At 43.2% G+C, this 20933-nt stretch overlaps 1 protein-coding gene across 3 annotated transcripts in view; it reads left to right on the top strand.

Moving 5' to 3' along the window:
• The window catches only part of ADGRG2 (adhesion G protein-coupled receptor G2), a 138969-nt gene that overhangs the window by 32503 nt on the left and 85533 nt on the right, over window positions 1-20933 (top strand). For all 3 annotated transcript variants that reach the window (XM_045089355.1, XM_045089356.1, XM_045089354.1), the window contains exon 2: window positions 18319-18365. The gene's annotated coding sequence lies outside the window, so the exon portion shown is untranslated. The remainder of the gene's footprint in view (window positions 1-18318; window positions 18366-20933) is intronic.

Raw genomic sequence — 20933 nt, 5'->3', positions numbered from 1 at the left:
GAGCAGAGAGCCCAGTGTGGGGCTCGATCCTAGGACCCTGAGATCATGACCTGAGTCGAAGGCAGAGGCTTTAACCCACTGAGCCACCCTGTGCCCTGACTTCCAGTTTCTAAGGAGCAGCTGAGCACACCTGTACTATAGGCAAGGCCCCTCCTTGGGAATCTCTTCCCCATCCCTCTCCTTTTGCTCTCTCTACGTCAACAGGATGTTCCCATTTCAACGCTCCTGTATTGTCCATGCCTAACCCCGCTGGGCCCTCCCCAATCATTGGTGCCTGTGGTATCCCTAGTCACCATCGAAGCTGACGTGATCAGATGAGTCACACTTAACCTGTTGGTGACCATACTAGTTGACATTAGTGTTCTGTCATGGGTTGCAAGGCCTTACAAAAGAGTCCTTGAGAGGTGGTGTTTCAGACAGCAGTTAAGAACTAAGAACTTTTAGGGTAGGAGAGGAGTCCTGCTCCAGGCAGTATTTTACACGCCTTCCAGGTCACCGTCATCTTCAGTCTCTCTGATGTGTACATCTTGGCGTCCTCACAGCAGTGTTCTGTGACTGCGAGCATGTGGTATGACACCATGGATCCATGCGGAGGAGCTGACTGGAGATGTTCCTTCCCTTCTCAGATCATGTCCCTCTGTCCTTTCCCTGTGCAAACACACGCTAGCCTCCATTTTGAAGAGTCTTAACTGGAAGCCACAACCAACTGAGATGATGTGATCAGCTGTCCAAGGCTGCTGAAAGCACAGGTGGAGGGCTGATGGCTGGGTTTGGTGAGGTGGAGGTCATGGGCCACCTTCCTAGGAGCGGGCCAGAAGCCTAACTGAAATCCATTCAAGAGAGGCTGGAGGAGAGAAGTGGAGAGACTGAGTATGGCCCCTAAGTGGGTTCTGTTTAAGGACTAGCTTAGGAAAATCTTTGCTTCCTCAAAGGATTAAAAAAAATTTTTTTTTAATTTTTGAATAATCTCTATACCCAATGTGGGGCTTGAACTCACAACCCTGAGATCAAGAGTTGCATGCTCTACTGACTGAGTCAGCCAGGTGCCCCAACCTTGAAGGATTCTTTTGTTTACTTCTCTTCATGGGTAAGAATTCAGAGGGCAATATGATTGATTTCTTTTTTTCTATCTGGGCATCAAAGAGCCACCATTTGTGGTTTGATAATACAAAGAGGAAGGGCTTAGGACCTAGTTATCTGTTTTCTAGTTCCCCTCCTAGGTTGACATCCTTTTCTGATTTTTTTTTTAAGATTTTATTTATTGAGAAAGAGAGAGCAAGCCAGAGAGAAAGCGGGGGAGGGAGAGGGACCATCAGACTCTGCAACGAGCACGAAGCGCAAGGAGGGGCTCTATCCCAGGACGCTGAGATCATGACCCAACCTGAAATCAAGAGTTGGATGCCCAATCAATTGAGCCACACAGGCACCCCCTCCTTCTCTGATTCATATATTTTCCTTGAAGCTGCTGTTCTTTGTGGGGGGTAGGGCAGACAGAGTATCATTTTGTCATCTGTGGTCTTGGTTGTTAATTACCTCTTGGCCTCTGGCACAAGTAGGGTCTCTAAATAAAAATATTACTAGAGGGGCGCCTGGGTGGCTCAGTGGGTTAAAGCGTCTGCCTTCGGCTCAGGTCATGATCCCAGGATCCTGGGACTGAGCCCTGAGTCGGGCTCTCTGCTCCGCAGGGAGCCTGCTTCCTCCCCTCTCTCTCTCTGCCTGCCTCTCTGCCTACTTGTGATCTCTCTCTCCTTGTCAAATAAATAAAATCTTAAAATATATATATATATATATATATATATATATATATATATATATATATATAAAACTAGAGATTCTAAGACACAAGCCCAATGTGAAATTCTTTCTCTGCCTTTCCAGAGACCTCCTGGGTTTGTGTAACCCCGGAGGACAGGTGCAAGGACAGAATTTGAAGATGCCAGGGGTCAGGGGACAAGGCCAGAAGGCAAGAGCAGAAAAGAAGGGCTCCAGAACTGGTTTCTTGCTCTTCCCACATCAGTGTATGCGCCCTCCCTGGTGGCATTAGGAAGTGTTGGTTCTCAGATCTGCCCCTCACATTTGGGCTTGCCCTTCCTCCCCTTGCCTTTGCCCCTCCTCATCCTTACCCATCGCTTGACTGTAAACTCATTATTTTTGAAGATTTATTATTTACTTCAGAGAGAGAGCATGGATGAGTGGGAGGAGGGGCAGAAGGAGACGGGCAGCAGACCCCCCCACCATGCGTGGAGCCCAATGAGGGGCTTGATCTTAGGACCCTGAGATCACGACCTGAGTTTAAACCAAGAGTCAGATGCTTCACCAACTGAGCCACCCAGGTGCCCCGAAGCTCATCTTTTTAGTGCTGGTTCCTGGTTAATTCTACCCACTCTGGTTTTTTCACTCTGTGCCCCTGCCCCCAGTTAGGCCTTGACTGTCTACTTTGCTGTTTTTTGTTGTTATTGATACCTTAACTCATTTCACAGGGACTGATGTGAGGGGAAGGGCTGGGGATTGATGTTAGCCCTGTAGAAGTTGGATGTGAGCACAGAAGCCAAAAGCACTTAGAGGAAGCCTCCTATACCCTTGTAAGCTAGCAGCAGTGGAGCCGGGAGGGGGGCTGTGGATGGGACTAGGAGAGGGGCTGGGGTAGGAAGGCACACTGGGCCAGATGTACAGAAGGCCGAGGAACTGGGTTCTAGTCCACACTTGGCCGCTTACTAACTCCTAGCCTCTCTTGCCTCAACTGAAACCAAGCCTGTGCCTTCCACTGGCTCACGCTTAATAGCCAGTCCAGACATGAGGCCCGTCCATGCTCCTTTCCAGATACTTCTCAGATATGTCAGTTTCATCACCACCACCACCTTCCTTGGCCAAACTAGCATCTCTGAGATCAGATACAACCATCCCTTCCTCATCGGTATAGAGCCGGACCAACTACCGCCCTTGGGCCAGATCTCACTAGTCCCTTGATTTTGAAACTAAATATTTGTGTAATTATTTTGAATCTTCCTCCTTTTCTGATCTCTTAATTCCGTTTGTGTGTGTGTATTTATGACATAAATCTGTAGTTTCCATTTCCTTGATTATGCATCTTACTTTGGACTTTTGTTTTATTGGATTGTTCAGACCTTCAGAACAGTGTTGGAGATGGAGAGCAGAAATCCCAAACTGGAACTCCCACTTCCACTCTGCCCCCCGTAATCCATTTTCCACTCAAAAGCCACAACAATCTTGTCAAAATGTGAACATAGCATTCTCAGTTTAAAATCCTTAAGTGCCTTTCCATTGCTCTGAGAACGAGACACGAATCCTCACCTTGGCCACCAAGAGCCACTCGAAGCTGAGTGCTGCCTGCTCCTTCAGCCTCATCCCTGAGTGCACCCTCGGCCCTTTGTGTCCTGGCCTCTCTGACATGGTCTTAGTTCCTCGCATGGGTTGTATTCTCTCCAGCCACAGTGCCTTTGCACACACTGCTTTTACTTAAATGTTCATTTCCTGCCTCTTTTCTGGGTTAAGTCCTCCCACTTATCCTTCGGGTTTTAGCATCACTTCCTCAGGGAAGCCTTCCTGACCCCCTAGGTCAAATCCCACTGTCTTCACTCAGAGAGCCACAGGCTTTTATTGGTGGCACTTACCACAATTGCAGTTTTGCATTTCTTGGTGTTAATTTTTTTTTTTTAAGAGTTTGTTTATTTATTTGACAGACAGAGAGCACAAGTAGGCAGAGAGGCAGACAGAGAAAGAGAGGGGGAGGCAGGCTTCCCGCTGAGCAGGGAGCCCAATGCAGGGCTCTATCCCAGGACTCCAGGATCATGACCTGAGTGGGTTAAAGCAGAGGCTTTAACCCACTGAGCCACCCAGACGCCCCCTTGGTGTTAATTTTTGGTATCACATCTTTGTTTCCCTACTGGACAGTACACTTCTTGAAGGCAGGACTTAACTTAGCTTTGCAGTGTACCCCACTACCTAGCATGGGGTTAGGAGTTTGCCTGGCATCTACTCCATAAACGTCTATGGGTCAGTTGGAATAATGTATGTAAAAGCAGCTTCCTTATCATGAACCACTGTACAGATGGAAGGGGTTATTACTATTAGCAGATGGGAAGGAGCAAAACTAATTCTCTCTAAATGGGAAGGCTCTATAGACAGTTTTAGAACATAGGAAGGGAAATACTGCAAGAAATTTGAGGCAGCAATATTCCTCTGTTCTGCCAAAAGCAGCATTAAGAAATTAAGAAAAATCTTAGGAATCTGTACCAGAGGGTCTGCTTCCAATTTACACTCATGGATGGAAACCATTAAACTTCCCATCCACCTGACATTTTGGTGCTCAATTCAGAAGTACATTCACGCATGCACCTAGAGAAGAAAAGAACTCCAGGGAATCCTAAGGGAGAGAGTTCCATTGAAAACCTCTTTCTCTCTCTCTCTCTCTCTCAAACACACACACGCGTGCGCGCGCTCACACACACACACACGAATATTCATCCAACCTGACATCTAATTTGACCTTTCTAAACATTAATGTTGTAACCACAAACAAATGGTAGGTTCCAGGCCCACAGGGAAAAGTAAGCTTTTAAAAAGTCTGAAAAAACATCATTCAGGGGAAAAATAAGTTAGAAAGGGAATAAAGTGCACACTATAAATATGGAAGTGGAAAAAAAAGCATTTTAAGAAATGACCTTCTGGCTTCTGGGTTGTACTGAGTGCTTTGATGTCATTAGTAAGATGATCCTATTGATTGTCTTTTATTCTTATAGTAAACAAATGGAAATCTAAGCATTTTACCACTCACAACGCGGTGTTTCCTGTAGTTATAAATATATTTTCTGCTTACTTAGCCTAAGCAGCCATCTGGGAGAAGGGGTCTTAGGCTATGCCCTGTAACCGTTGCGTGTCTGGCTTGAAAGGTCCTTGTTCTTGTTCTCTTTCTTTCTTTCCTTCCTTCCTTCTTTCCTTAAAGATATTCATGAATTTATTAGAGAGAGAGCAAGGGGAGGGGCAGAGGGGGAAGGAGAGGGACAAGCAGACTCCATGCTGATCCGTGGAGCCCAACATGGGGCTCGATCCCACAACCCTGAGATCATGACCTGAGCCGAAACCAAGAGTCGGATGCCCAACACACTGAGCTACCCAGCGCCCTGAAATGTCCAGTTTCTTATGACACTTCCACTCTGGTGGGTAGAGGGGAGGGCTAGAACTGAACCTCCATAGCCCATTCAACAGGTCACAGTGACAGATGACTCCTGCAGGGAGATTATCATCATCAAGTGTTCAGAGATGGGCTGGAGGCTCTGCCAAGGGTCTGCCTTATGGCCTGCTGGTCCCTAGAAACATCTTGCTGAATCACTTTCTGAGAGAGTGGGGCCATCAACCTTGCAGGGTCTGTGGAGTCGGCTTGGTGGGCTTCAAAAGGAGTGAGTTAGAGGAAAAAAGGAGGCAGGCTGTGAATTAGAACTAGCCCAGGCCAGTGGATAGTACCAATGGGTCCAAAATGGGTACTTTGTAGTACTTGTATCAGGAAAAGAAGAAAGCAAGAAGCGTGGGGGGAAATGATGAAAGGAAGGAAGGGTAGAGAAAGTAAAGAAAGAATGAAGAGGAAGGAGAGGAAGAGAGGATAGGTACATAAATTAGCTTTTCCTGTGTAACAAAATGCCCCCAAATTTGGTGGCTCAATAGAGCCAGGTTTTAGGAGCAGCAAGACAGCGCAAACTTCTATGCTCAAGCACTTTTCAAGCTCTTGCTTGTATCACATTTGCTAATGTCCCATTGGGCATAGCAAGTGGCAAGGCCAGCCCACGTTCAGGGGCTGAAGCAAAAGACTCCACCTTTTGATAGCCGGACCTGTGAAGTCACTTTGCAAATGGACAAGCGTACTGGGATAGCAAGAATGCACGGCTAGTTTTATAACCTACCACCAAAGGGAAGGACTAGAAATTTCTTTTGTGGCCATAGTTGGCAGAGAAACAGCAGCATAGAGGTTGAGTGTGAGGCTCTTGCATTGGATTGAAAAATGATATTAATGAATCACCAGGTTCCCATTTTCCATACTTTATATGTCAATTAGGGCTGGATAATGTAAATTCTTACTCCTTTCCAGTGGGAACAATGAAATCTTTATGGGCAAAAAGTTTCTTTGTCTTTTACTCCCCGAAATTGGACTAAGGAACAGTTATGTGTTTAGTGCATCTCACGTGGCAAATATTTTTGGAAACAGAAAGATTTTAATGCACTAGACTTTATTTCTAGCCCCAGTGTAGTATCAAGTATACAACAACTTAACAAAGGAGAAATTGATGTGATAGTTTTCTTAGTTGCTTGGTGGAATCCCTCCTACAGGCAAATTATTTTGTTTTTATCCTCATTTATGTATGTTTTTGTTGTATTTTATTTCATTACTGAAAATACAATATCAAAACATAGTTTAAGTAGAGAAAAATGCCCAGCATTTATCACTACCTAGTGGGAAGAGAAGTTAAGAGACAATATCAGGTATGACAACTGGAATTGATTTAAGGCTGTGATAGTTACCTAATTTCAGTTTTCATGGTGACATGTTTTCAAAGAAAGGGATTACATGAAATGTGTAGATTGCTCTAGGCGCTGTAGACATTTTCACAATATTTGTTTTTGCAATCCACAAGCACTGAATATTTTTCCATGTCTTTGGGTCTTCCTCAATTTCGTGAGTATTCTATAGTTCTCTGAGTATAGATTCTTTGACTCTTTGGTTAGGTTTATTCCTAGGTATCTTATGGTTGTGGGTGCAATTGTAAACGGGATCCTCTCCTTAATTTCTCTTTCTTCTGTCTTGCTGTTGGTGTATAGAAATGCAACTGATTTCTGTGCATTGATTTTATATCCTGACACTTTACTGAATTCCTGTATGAATTCTAGCAGTTTTGGAGTGGAGTCTTTTGGGTTTTCCACACAAAGTATCATATCAGAATTTGACTTCTTTGCTGATTCGGATGCCTTTTATTTCTTTTTGTTGTTTGATTGCTGAGGCTAGGACTTGTAGTACTATGTTGAATAGCAATGGTGAATAGTGGACATCCCTGCTGTGTTCCTGAACTTAGGGGAAAAGCTCTCAGTTTTCCCCCCTTTGAGAATGATACTTGCTGTGGTTTTTTTATGATATTGAGGTATGTACCCCCATCCCTACACTTTGAACAGTTTTGATCAAGAAAGGATGCTGTATTTTCGTCAAATGCTTTTTCAGCATCTATTGAGAGTATCATATGGTTCTTGTTCTCTTATTAATGTATTATATCACATTGATTGATTGATTTGCAGGTGTCAAACCAACCTTGCAGTCCAGGAATAAATCCCACTTAGTCATGGTGAATAATCCTTTTATTTTTTTTAAGATTTTATTTATTTATATGACAGACAGAGATCACAAGTAGGTACAGAGGCAGACAGAGAGTGGGGGGAAAGCAGGCTCCCCGCTGAGCAGAGAGTGTGATGTGGGGCTCCATCCCAGAACCTTGAGATCATGGCCTGAGCCAAAGACAGAGGCTTAACCCACTGAGCCACCCAGGTGCCCCAAATAATCCTTTTAATGTACTGTTGGATCCTATTAGCTAGTATTTTGGTGAGAATTTACACATCTCTGTTCATCAAGGATATTGGTCTGTCATTCTCCTTTTTGGTGGGGGTCTTTGTCTGGTTTTGGGATCAATGTAATGCTTGCCTCATAAAATGAGTTTGGAAAATTTCCTTCCGTTTCTATTTTTTGGAACAGTTTCAGGAGAATAGGAATTAGTTCTTCTTTAAATGTTTGGTAGAATTCCACCGGGAAGCCGTCTGGCCCTGGGCTCTTGTTTGTTGGAACATTTTTTTTAAAAAAGATTTTATTTATTTATTTGACAGAGGGAGATCACAAGTAGGCAGAGAGGCAGGCAGAGAGAAGAGAAGGGAAGCAGGCTCCCTGCCGAGCAGAGAGCCTGATGCGGGCCTCGATCCCAGGACCCTGAAATCATGACCTGAGCTGAAGACAGAGGCTTTAACCCACTGAGCCATCCAGGCACCCGTGTTGGAACATTTTTGATGACTGCTTCAGACTCCTTACTGGTTATGGGTCTGTTCAGGTTTTCTATTTCTTCCTGGTTCAGTTTTGGTAGTTTATACATCTCTAGGAATGCATCCAATTCTTCCAGATTGTCAAATTTGCTAGCATATAGTTGCTCATAATATGTTCTTAATAATTGTTTGTATTTCTTTGGTGTTGGTTGTAATCTCTCCTCTTTCATTCATGATTTTATTTATTTGGGTCCTTTCTCTTTTCTTTTTGAAAGTCTGGCTAGGGGTTTGTCAATCTTATTAATTCTTTCAAAGAACCAGCTCCTAGTTTTGTTGATTTATTCTACTGTTCTTTTGGTTTCTATTTCATTGATTTCTGCTCTGATCTTTATTATTTTCTGCTAGGTTTAGGCTTTCTTTGCTGTTCTTTCTCCAGCTCCTTTAGGTATAGAGATAGATTGTGTACTTGAGACCTTTCTTGTTTCTTGAGAAAAGCTTGTATTGCTATGTACTTTCCTCAGGACTGCCTTTGCTGTGTTCCACAGATTTCAAACAGTTGTGTTTTCATTATCATTTGTTTCCATGAATTTTTTCAATTCTTTAATTTCCTGGTTGACCCATTCATTCTTTAGTAGGATGCTCTTTAGCCTCCATGTACTTGGGTTCTTTCCAACTTTCCTCTTGTGATTGAGTTCTAGCTTCAGAGCATTGTGATCTGAAAATATGCAGGGAATCATCCCAGTCTTTGGGTACCGGTTGAGACCTGATTTGTGACCCGGGATGTGATCTATTCTGGAGAATGTTCCATGTGCACTAGAGAAGAATGTGTATTCTGTTGCTTTGGGATGGAATGTTCTGAATGTATCTGTGATGTCCCTCTGGTCCAGTATGTCATTTAAGGCCTTTATTTTTTTGTTGATCTTTTGCTTGGATGATATGTCCATTTCAGTGAGGGGGTGTTAAAGTCCCCTACTATTATTGTATTATTGTTGATGTGTTTCTTTGATTTTGTTATTAATTGGTTTATATAGTTGGCTGCTCCCACTTTAGGGGCATAGATATTTAAAATGGTTAGATCTTGTTGGACAGACCCTTTAAGTATGTTATAGTGTCCTTCCTCATCTCTTATTATAGTCTTTGGCTTAAAATCTAATTTATCTGATATAAGCATTGCCACCCCAGCTTTCTTTTGATGTCCATTAGTATGGTAAATTGTTTTCCACCCCCTCACCTTAAATCTGGAGATGTCTTTGGGTCTAAAATGAGTTTCTTGTAGACCTCATATTGATGGATTTTATTTTTTTACCCATTCTAAAACCTTGTGTCTTTTGATTGGGGCATTTAGCCCATTTACATTCAGGGTAACTTTTGAAAAGATTTGAATCTAGTGTCATTGTATTGCCTGTAAGGTGGCTGTTAATGCATATTGTCTCTGTTCCTTTCTGGTCTACTACTTTTAGGCTTTCTCCTTGCTTAGAGGACCCCTTTCTCCTTGCTTAGAGGGTGCAATATTTCCTATTGGGCTGGTTTGGTGTTTGCAAATTCTTTTAATTTTTGTTTGTTTGTTTGTTTGTTTGTTTTAATCTCCTCCTATTTTCAGTGATAGCCTAGTTGGACATAGTATTCTTGGTTACATATTTTTCCTCATTTAGTGCTCTGAATGTATCATGCTAGTTCTTTCTGGCCTGCCAGGTCTCTGTCGATAAGTCTGCTGCCAATCTAATATTTCTACCATTGTATGTTACAGACTTCTTGTCCTGAGCTGCTTTCAGGATTTTCTCTTTGTCGCAAAGACATGTAAGTTTTACTGTTAGATAACGGGGTATGGATCTACTTTTATTGATTTTTGGGGGGGTTCTCTGTGCCTCCTGCATTTTGATGCTTGTTCCCTTTGCCATATTTGGGAAATTCTCTACTAGAATTTGCTCCAGTACCTTCTGCCCCTCTCTCTCTTTCTTCTACTGGGATCCCAATTATTCTGAATATTGTTTTGTCTTATGGTATCACTTATCTCTCGAGTTCTCCCCTCATGGCCCAGTAGTTGTTTGTCTCTTGCTCAGCTTCCTTATTCTCTGTCATGTGGTCTTCTATATTATAAATTCTCTCTTCTGCTTCATTTGTCCTAGCAGTATGAGCCTCCATTTTTTTATTGTACCTCATTAATAGCTTTTTTGATTTCAGCTTTGTTAGATTTTAGTTCTTTTATTTCTCCAGAAAGGTATTTTATTTGTCCAGAAAGGGTTTCTCTAATATCTCCCATGCCTTTTACAACCCTACTAGTTAGCACCTTGAGAATCGTCATTCTGAACTCTAGTTCTGACATATTACCAATGTCCATATTGATTAGGTCCCTAGCCATTGGTACTGCCTCTTGTTCTTTTTTTTGTGTTGAGTTTTTCTGCCTTGTCATTTTATCCAGGTAAGAATATATGAAAGAGAGAATAAAATACTAAAAGGGTGGCAAAGACCCAGAAAAATGTATGCTAACCAAATCAGAAGAGACCCAAAACCGGGGGGAAAAAAGGGAGGGGAAAAGATATTAAAAAAAATTTATATGTGTGTGTGTATATGTGTGTGTGTGTGTGTATGTATAACACACACACACACACACACATATAGGTGCGTAGAACAGAGCCACCCACTTGATTTTTGGTGTATTCTGGTCTCTTAGAAGAAACTACCTCCCAAAATTTTAAAGAAAGAAAAACTTATATACATACAAAAACAAAGTTGAACATGATAAAAGGATGGAATATGACTGTAAAGATGAAAATTAAAAAGAAACTCTAAACAAGGAATTGATAAGTTGGTTGGAAAAAGAAAAAAAAAAGACGAGAGAATGTGCTCAGGCTGGAGAGTAGAACAAAGCCATGTGCCAGATTTAAGGTATATTTTGATCTATTAGGAGAAATTGTATCCCAAAATTTTTTAGGGAAAAAAAAACTATATAAAAAACAAGTTTAAATATAATGAAGAGATAAGATATGACTGTAACAATAAAGGTTAAAAAGTTTTTTTAGAAAGGTATTGTTAAGATAAACCAGTTAGAAAATGTTAAAAGAGGAAAGAGGGATAATTAAAAAATAGAATAAGAAAAAAATTTTAAAAAAAAAAATTAACTTTCTTCGGCTCAGGTCATGATCTCAGAGTCCTGGGATCGAGTCCTGCATCGGGCTCTCTGCTCAGCAGGGAGCCTGCTTCCTTCTCTCTCTCTCTGCCTGCCTCTCTGCCTACTTGTGATCTCTCTCTGTCAAATAAATAAATAAAATCTTAAAAAAAATAAAAATAAATTAACTTTGCACGAATAAAGGATCCTGGGGGAAAAGCCATGAATTCTGTGCATTGCTTTCCCCTAGCTCTGGAGTTCCACTGTTTTCCTTGATAAGTGAGGTTGGTCTTGGCTGGATGTTCTTGTTGATCATCTGGGGTAGGATCTGTTGCCATGATTCTGAAATGTCTTTGCCCAAGGCGGAATTGCGCCATGCCACCCTTGCCAGGGGCCAGACTGAGTAATCTGCTCGGATTCGCTCTTGGAGAGTTTTTGTTCCCTGAACACTTTCCCTATGGCTTTGGAGGCTGGGAATGAAGATGGTGGCCTTCCAGTCTCTCGGCCAGAGGAACCAAGAGCTTGGGGCCCCACTCTGCAGTGCGCCCTCAGAGAAGAACAGTCAGTCCCTCCTGTCTCCCTGGTCTCCAGCCACACTCCAAGCTCACCTGGCCTGTAACCGCGCATTTCTGTCTCTGGCACACAGCCCCATTTGGAGTCTCCAAGCCCAGCAATTTCTTGCCACACTGCTCCTCCCCAAGAAGGAAGGTGCATCTCCCCAGATCTACCACTTGTGGGATCCCTGCTTAAAGAGCAGTGGCCTGGCTGTGCCTTAGATCACGGTTTAAGGTAACCCCAAGCTGAGAGCTCACTTCTCGGCTCCATCTCTGTAGCTGGCTTCCCCACTCTGATACCTGGCAGCTCTGCCACACTCACAAACCCCTGATCCTTTTGTGACCCTGTGGGTCCTGAGACCACACTGTCCCCGCAAGGGCTCCACTCCTGCTTAGCCTCTGCAGTGATGTCCCTCAGCGGAGCTGACTTCTAAAAGTTCGGATTTTGTGCTCTGCTGCTCTACTGCTTGCCAGGATCTGCCCCCCCCCCCCACAGTCTATCTTCCTGTGGCTTTGGATTCCCTTCTTTGCATATCCTACCTTCTGGAAAGTGGTCGATTTTTTGTTCTTAGAGTTATTGCTCTTCTTCTCTTCTATCTCCTGTTGAGTTTGTAGGTGTTCAGAATGGTTTGATAACTAGCTGACCTCCTGGGACCTGATGTCATTTCAATCTGCTACTCCTCTGCCATCTTGCTTCTTACCAAGTTCCCTTTTGAAACACCTTTACTCCACCATGTCTGGTGGAGGTCTGTGGGCTTGTCCCTCAGCAGGTTGGGTCTGGTTATCGGGAGTCATTCCAAGATGGGTCTTTCATCATGTGGTCTTCAGTACTGTTTCTCCAGCTCTGGACAGAGGTAACCATCCACATTCTAGGCCCTGGGATAGTTGGGCAAGTGTCAAGCTAGGTAAGGGGAGAGAAGGAAAAGAGGGAAAACCGTAGGATGAAGGAGAGAGAGATGTATGTATGGGTATACATCAGAGACACTGTGGGTTTGGTTCCAGACCCCCACAACAAAGCAAGTCAAATGAAGTTTTTGGTTTCCCAGCACATATGGACATTATATTTCTACTCTAGTGTATTCTATTAAGTATACATTGGCGTTATGTCTTAAGAAACAATGTGTATACCTAATTCCACAATACTTTATTGCAAAAAATGCTAACCATCATGTGAGCCTTCAGCAACTTTTAATCCCTGATCACTATAAAAAATACAATAATAGTGAACAAGTTTGAAATATTATGGAAATTACCAAAATGGGACATAAAGACACAAAGTGAGCAGACGCAGTTGGGAAAATGATGCCGAGAGACCTGCTTGCTGCAGGGTTGCCACAACCCTTCCATGTGTTGAAAAACAAAAAACAAGGGTGCCTGGGTGGCTCAGTGGGTTTAAGCCACTGCCTTCGGCTCAGGTCATGATCTCAGGGTCCTGGGATTGAGCCCCACATTGGGCTCTTTGCTCAGCAGGGAGCCTGCTTCCCCCTCTCTCTCTGCCTGCCTCTCTGCCTACTTGTGATCTCTGCCTGTCAAATAAATAAATAAATAATCTAAAACAACAACAACAAAACCAAAAAACAAAACCCACCACAACAAAGCCAAAAAAACCACAAAAAATTCCCACCAAACCCCATTGTATCTCTGAAGCACAATAAAGAGAAGTGCAATAAAACGAGTTATGCTGGTAGAAGGGATGAGCAGAAGAGAACATTTGGGGAGAGGGGAGGAGAGAAAAGAAAGCTCTAGCACTGCAGAGAAAAGTGGCCCAGTGCTAACGGTTGCAGGAGGCCCACCAGGTACTTTTCCAAGCCTGGTTTGTTCTGTCTCAGCATGAGGCCTCACCGCAGGGACTATGAGGTCATCTTTTTAGATGTTTCAGAAAGCAATTCCAAAAGTGCTCTCATAGTCACTTCTACAATAGAACAGTGATCAATACGAGGACATTCTTCCTCCTGCTTATCTTACGTCTAGGGTTATGGTTTAAGCCACCTTTTCGACATCCTCTCTGCCCATGATAGAGCTGGAGAACACCTCACCGCCATTTTCTTTCTGTGAGGGCCCGGTGTACTTAGCAGCTGTTTTTATAATCCACCACAACCTCCACGTGGATGTGCAGTATGACTTTTCTGCAGCCTGGCCAGATTATATTTTTAATACGTTCCATTGCTTTTCTCTCCATCTCTCCTGGTCCTTCCTGGCCATCCTCTCCGCTTCGCTCTTCATGCTTCACCCACATCCAGTGGGTTCCAAGTCCTGCCCACTCCATGCCGGTTATTGGCTCTGTGTCTTGGTTTAAGCTATTTTTTCTCTGGAATGCTCTTTGCCATTTCATCACATAAAGGGCATTGTGTATCCTTTGGGATACAGCGTGACTGCTACCTCCTTGAGGAAATGCTCCTGGATCCATTTCCCTGCACTGGTTTACTGCCCTTCCTCAGAGCTCCTGCAGTGTCTGTGACAGAGCCCACAGCTGTTCATATGGCACTTCCAGAAAACTCGACATTCTGGATTCAGGCTCTGTTGACTCTCTTGGCCACAGCGCAGGCTGCACAGCCATACGGATTGGCCCTGTTATGGGCATTTAGGAGGCGTTCAGTAAATGTTCACTGAATGAAGTATCTTTAGAGTTTCCCAAAGCCAAATGGTGGCATCCAGAATGGAACACATCAGTCTATGTAGCTAAAGATCTTATTAGGTTGGGTCTGACTAGCAATGGGGCCACCAGAAAGTTCTAGAATCACTCCTGTTTGTTCCTTGAGGGCAATGTGTACTACTCTACAGTCAAGAACTTGTATATCCTTGACTTTCTCCTGTATATGCCCACAAGCCTAACCTTCACCATCATCTCTATCCACGTAATTTGCTTTTCCTACTAGCATGGAGAAGGTTCTCTTTGTTTCTTTCTGCCCTTGTTCCCAAATTATCAAAGCCTCTTTGTTCTCTGGTTGTTTCTTCCATGGTAGTGTGAACACCAGGAACTGTCGGCCACTCTGCCCCTCAGTCTGGGCCACTCGTTAATCATTAGGCTTCAGATATAGTGCTGAGTCTTTCAGGATGCTGTATGTCATCAGCATTTGCTTTTTGTTTTATTTTTTTGATTTTTTGGTCTTTTTTTAAAAATTAATTTTTGGACCAGCATTGTATAAACCCAGAGGGCAGGAGTATAACTGCCTGGGGCTGGCTGGCCATTACCTGTGTACTTGGCCTGTTCTGCTGATTATTCCCAGGATGCTTGGGCCCTGTGGCCAGCACCGGGGCCTCTGAGGAGTGTCCAAGCACAAGAGTCCTGGTTCTTGGGGAGCAAGGCTTGAACTGCACACAGAGACCATTTACTTCCCACCCAAACCACTTGTACAGTCTCCTTGCCCCGCCCCCTCTGGTATTACCCTGGCTTTTAGCCAGCTTGATAAATAGAGGAAATTGGATGCCTTTCCAGCCTCCCTGATGTCATGGTTTGGGGCAGTCTGCAACTGGGGGAGGTTTCAGTTAATCCTAGCAATTGGTGAATTTGCTATTCTCCTCTGAGCAATTTCTCTGTTCTGTGCCATGTCTTACATAAGTCGATACAGTTCCTTTTGCGACTTGCCCTTTCCTTTCAATGATGTAAGAAGCCCAAACATTGGAGTCACTAATGTTTTGTTCCTGGAGGCCTGTGCTCTTTGGGTCCTGATTCCTGTTTAATTTCTGTGGGAGATAAAGGATGGTGCGTGTGTGGTGACCGTGCCCAGGAGGGACCCCAGGGGCTGGAGCTCTCTCATTAAGTGTAGGCCTCTCTGTCCATCAGGCATTGCACATCATTGCTTTTGACATTCCTTTCCACAACTTGCTCAAGTGAGTTCTTGCTCCCCAGCTGGGAAGCTGGTTTCTTGGCTCTGTGACCAGAAGGCTTTGTGCTTTAGTTGGGGCCTTTCTAATTGGATTAGGGCAGGGCCAGGGGAGATGGCCTCCCGCTGAGCCAGGGATGGCTTTACCTCCTAGTTGGTTTCCTTCTGACCTCAACTTGGGCTCTTTTTGGAGAACCTGGATGGCTTGGCCCTCTTTCTGACTTCTGCTTTTCTTTGCTAGAGCAAATATATTTAATTGCACAAGTAAATACACAGATATGTGTCTTGTGTTCTCTTGGGCTTAATATCCAACCCCCCACCCCCAACCTCCAACCACCCCGGCTCTCGCTTTTTGTGGACACTGGTGGATTTCCTTCCAGGCTTTTTTGTGTGCATTCTTACTTGTCATTGTATACACTGGCATGCATATGTACAGCTTTGCTTGTTTCTTAACAGATCTTACTATACGTATTAATAAGAAACTTGATTTTTTTCTTTTGGCTTACATGTATTCACAATCTCTATGTCAGTACATGTAGATCAACTTCATTTTCTTAAGCATTGCATAATGGTCCATAATACGGATGGACCATCATCATTTATTTAACTATTCATCTATCGATGGAGACTTGGGCTTTTTTCCCCGGTCATACAAAGCTGCAATTATAGCTTTTTTGGTGTGTATTTCTGTGGGGACACAACTTCTGGAATAATTTCTGGATCAAAAGGTATGCACACCTAACATTTCAAAACCCAAACTATTCTCTCAAGGTTGAGGTTTCTGTTCTGTTCTGTTCTTTTCTTTCTTCTTCTTTTTAAAGATTTTATTTATTTATTTGACAGAGCAAGTGTGAGAGCATGAGCAGAGGGAGCGGCAGAGAGAGGGAGAAACAGACTCCCCACTGAGCAGGGAGCCTGATGTGGGTCTTGATCCCAGAACCCCGGAATCATGACCTGAGCTGAAGGCAGATGCTTAACCAACTGACCCTCCCGGGTACCCCAAAGCTGATGTTTCCACCAACAGTGTATGTGAGTGTTCATTTCCCCACATGCTCTACAGCTTTGGATATTAGTAGCCTTTAACATTTCTTTATCCAGTGGGCAAAACAAATTTCATTGTGGTTTGACTTCTTTTTCTACCTGAAAGTACTCCAAAGGAGCAAAGAGAGCCTCGTGTTGTTTATTAATAAACTTGGTGACCAGGAACCATGAAGTGTGCTTCATTGTGGCTGTCAGGTTTTGAAAAAGTAATGTGTTTGAGGTGTGAAATTTCATCAAAAATCCCTAGGTAGAAAATCTTTGTTTGCACAAATATGAACTGAAATTATTTCCATACTCAAGTCACAATCAATTTGTATCTTTGATAATTTGGATGTTTTTCAGTTGTTAATCCTACATTCGTTCCACATTGAGCTTTGGGCCATGTGTTTGTGATTTGTTCATCCTAGGACAGGACAACTTGGTTGGCCTTCATTTTTGTCTTCTTTAAACATTGGTTAATGAAGTTTTTCTGACATATCAGGCTTTATTAAGAACTTTTAAAAAGATTTTATGTTTAAGTACTTTCTACACCCAGTGTGGGGATTAAGCTTACAACCCCAAAATCAAGAGTCACATACTCCAACTGGGCCACTCAGATGTCCCAAGAACTTTTTTTTTTTTTTTTTTGTAAAGAACTTATGAGGGTGTTTAAGTGGCTCAGTGGGTTGAGCGTCTGCCTTCTTCTCAGGTCATGGTCCCAGGGTCCTGGGATCAGGCCCTATGTCCCAGCTCCCTGCTCAGGAGGGAGTCAGCTCCTGCCTCTCCCTCTGCCTCCCTCCTCATGTTCTGTCTCATGCTCTCTCTGAAATAAATAATCTTAAAAAAAAAAAAAGGACCTATCATGATCAGTAGAAACTCATCATGACTTATTTCTTCTTTGAATTCATATCTTAGATTCCTCCTTGAGAACTGACCTTCTGTCTATTGACTGAAGCCAAAAGTAGGTCATTTGGTTCCAAAATCAACTATGGACTGTTTTCTTTCGCAAGTCTTGATTTGAAAATCGTTACGTCTGTATTTCACATTAGGGGATACCATTGTGTGATGGGACTGTCCTCTTCGAGTCAATAGCTATGCCAGTGTTTCGGTTTCGAAGTAAAGCACAGTGGAATATTCTGAAAGATCCAAGTCGGGTTGTCAGCAATGTGCTCCTCCTCCGGTGGGCAGGGTCTTCCCTTTCACCGGTATGCACCCGCCTTGACCCTCACTCTTGTCATGCTGGTACCCCCACCATCCCCTTGCAACTCTGAGCCAAACTTAACACTCATTAGAGTTATTTATTTGTCCCCTCTGTGGAGAAAGAATTCTGCCTCTGATTTTAGGGGCATAAGAGACATAAATGACCCGATTGTTGCTATCAAGGCGTTTAGGTTCTAGGGAAGTTAAGTCCCAAAACCATGTAGAAGTGTCTAACAAAGCATGGTCTCTCAAATGGTCTCCCTCGTCCCCAGATCCGATCATAGCACTGTCCAGTGTCGCTGCCATGCTGTGAGCGCGCTCTGAGACTGAGCAGTGGTACACGCTCCTAAAACACCAACACCGTCAGCCCTGACACCGGCTTCAGACTGGTCTTCCGGTTAAAATGAGTTCCTGAGGAGCAGGGTTTGCTTCCTCCATTTCTGTTCTTATCTCTGCTTCCACGTTCAAGTCCTCGTACCTAGCAGGGGGGTCTGCGGGCCACAGTCAACAGGCTGATAGTAGCTTGAAGCATTATGGTACCAAGAAGGGCCACTTTCCATTAATCTAATTTTCTTTTTCTCATTTTCAGATTTGTACAGAGTCTCTCCATCTTCTCTTTTGAATTTCCTGCTGCAGGTGAGTGGGGCTTTTTTTTTTTTTTTACATGATAATGTAACAACATGTTTGGTTGTCGCCCCCCCCATCTCTTTCTTTCAAATCCCTATCCCCTTAACCATTGTATGTTTTGTTTCATTTTGTGTTGAGCTCCTCACAACTATTGGAGCCTTCTTTCTTCTTTAGACATTTTCTTTTCCTTGGCGATACTATCATGGACCCATTTCTTCTTGCTAATCCAATTGTTTAAGAACTTTGAGAAATGGTTACACATTTTGAAGTGCAGTAAAATCTGGGGAAGGAAAGTGATCGTTTCCAGAGAGCTCTTTGGGATTTGGTTTCACTCTTCCTCTTTCCTTCTTTCTCCCTCGACTGGCTTCCCTGTCTCCCAACAGCTTTTCTCATGCTTTGAAATGGACTATTTAACTCTCTTTCTCTCCCCCCTCTCTCTCTCTCTCTCTTTTTTTAAAATCACATTTGGGTTCTTTTTTTAAAAGATTTTATTTATTCATTTGAGAGAGAGAGAGCGAGCACAAGCAGGGGGAGTGGCAGACAAGGGAAGAGGGAAAAGCAGGCTTCCTGCTGAGCAGAGAGCCTGACAGGGCTCGATCCCAGGACTCTGGAATCATGACCTGAGCCAAAGGCAGACGCTTAATTAATTGACTGAGCCACCCAGGCGCCCCTGAATGGTCTCTTTTTTACCTAAAATGCTGTGCCTGTGCAGCTTCCAAAGGCTGCTCCTAACCATATTTCTGCTCCCAACTCTTCTTCTACACAGAAATTTTTAAACCACTGCTAACTTATCCTTCCTCTTTCCTTTGAGACTCATAAATATTGGCTATTTCTGGACTTAACTGGTATAAACAATAGAAATCTTGTAACCAATGCAAGTAGTTATTGCAATTAATACAAATTATAAGGATCCTATCATAATTTAAATGATAAATGACAACATAGTTATTAAGTTAGATGTGGACACGTTATTATTATTATAGATAAGGTTAAAATATCAGAGCAGTGTCACGCAGCTAGTAAATGGTCAAGCTGGGACTTGAAGCAAGAGTTGACATGGTGCAGGCACCTGGGTGGCTCAGTGGGTTAAAGCCTCTGCATGGGGCTCTCTGCTCAGCGGGGAGCGTGCTTCCTCCTCTCTCTCTGCCTGCCTCTCTGCCTACTTGTGATCTCTCCCTCTCTCTGTCAAATAAATAAAATCTTAAAAAAAAAAATAGATGATGCAATGACAAAAGCAAGGAAGGGCACAGAATATTGGTGGGCAGTTTGCTTTTCTTTATACCTCACTTTTCATCAAATATGATCTTCTAATTTCACAAACGATGTACTTCTGCCTCATCCCTGTCCCCATCCCCCAGGGTAGATCACCACCTCGAGGATGCTTTTAAGGAGTTTCCTATTTTTCTCCTCTACATATTGATGGAATTATCCTGCAGCAAAAGATTCCAGACCAAATCAATTAAAAAAAATCTTTTTTGAGTGCTTGCTGTGGGTGGAGTTCCATGCTGCTGGCTAGGGGTGAGGCGGAGACCAAGTCCATAGAGGCGAGGATACTGTGTTCCTGTGCCTTGGTTTTGTTTTTAGGCCGAGTTGAGTCTCGTGGACCATGAAGTTAAAAAGCTAGAAAAAGTCACTATTTATTTGGCTACACCAATGACCAGTGAATCTAAGGACATAGTGGCTGTAAGTTCTCGAGGGCAGGAAAGATACCTGTCTTGTTCATTGTATCCTAAGTTCCAAGTATAGTACCTTGCATGTAACACAACCTCAACACAGTTTCATCAACTAGGTGAATAAATGTGGGAAATAATTCTCAAATCTGTTTACATTTAGCACCAGAGTATACTGTAATCTTTTCTTATAATTCTGCTTGTAAGAACACCTAACACTTGCTGACTATACTAAGATCTTCATTATAGTACTTTCTTTCATTTCTGCAGAACCCTATGAGGTAGATTCTCTCGTGACCTCCAATGTTTAGATGATCCAGAGAGCGTAAGGAACAGATGAAAGTTACACTGTAAGTGGTAGAGCCTAGGTTTGAAGGCAGGCAGATGGCTCTACCAGGCATGTTCTTATCCAGCATATTGACCATGCACTGGGAAAGGAGCCTGAAGAATGAGGGGAGAGACGAAGCGGGCTTTCGCTTGGCCTTGAGTATTCACACACTGGGGAATTAAGAGGCTGGTTGATTGCAGGTAGGACAGGAGAGGAGTTTGGACATGAGTGATGGAGTTGGAAAATATCAGCCCTTCCACAGAGTTTTGTGAGTATTTGTTTACTTTGAGTGCATGATTTATTTCTAATCTTGCACATCTGATATTGATTCTCTTGTTTTATTGAATAAAGCTTTCCCCACCCCTGCATTAGAAAGCACTTAATGCTTATTAAGAAAATCATTTTGCCCTGCAAAGACCAAACAAATCAAGTCCTTCCATTTGCTTCCAGAGACATGAAAGCTTCATATTACCGTCATGCTGGATGGTTCCCTGTTGACCTGACCTTGTGCTATGACAAATGATACACAAAGCTGCCATTTTGGAGTTCATATGCAGCACTTACCACTTAACCCAGTTT

Source organism: Mustela putorius, unplaced genomic scaffold (assembly GCF_011764305.1).
Source record: "Mustela putorius furo isolate JIRA1106 unplaced genomic scaffold, ASM1176430v1.1 tig00003836_pilon_pilon_pilon, whole genome shotgun sequence".
NCBI classification, from domain to species: domain Eukaryota; kingdom Metazoa; phylum Chordata; class Mammalia; order Carnivora; family Mustelidae; genus Mustela; species Mustela putorius.
Note: the sequence above shows the minus strand (reverse complement) of the source record. Positions and strands in the feature narration are given on the sequence as shown.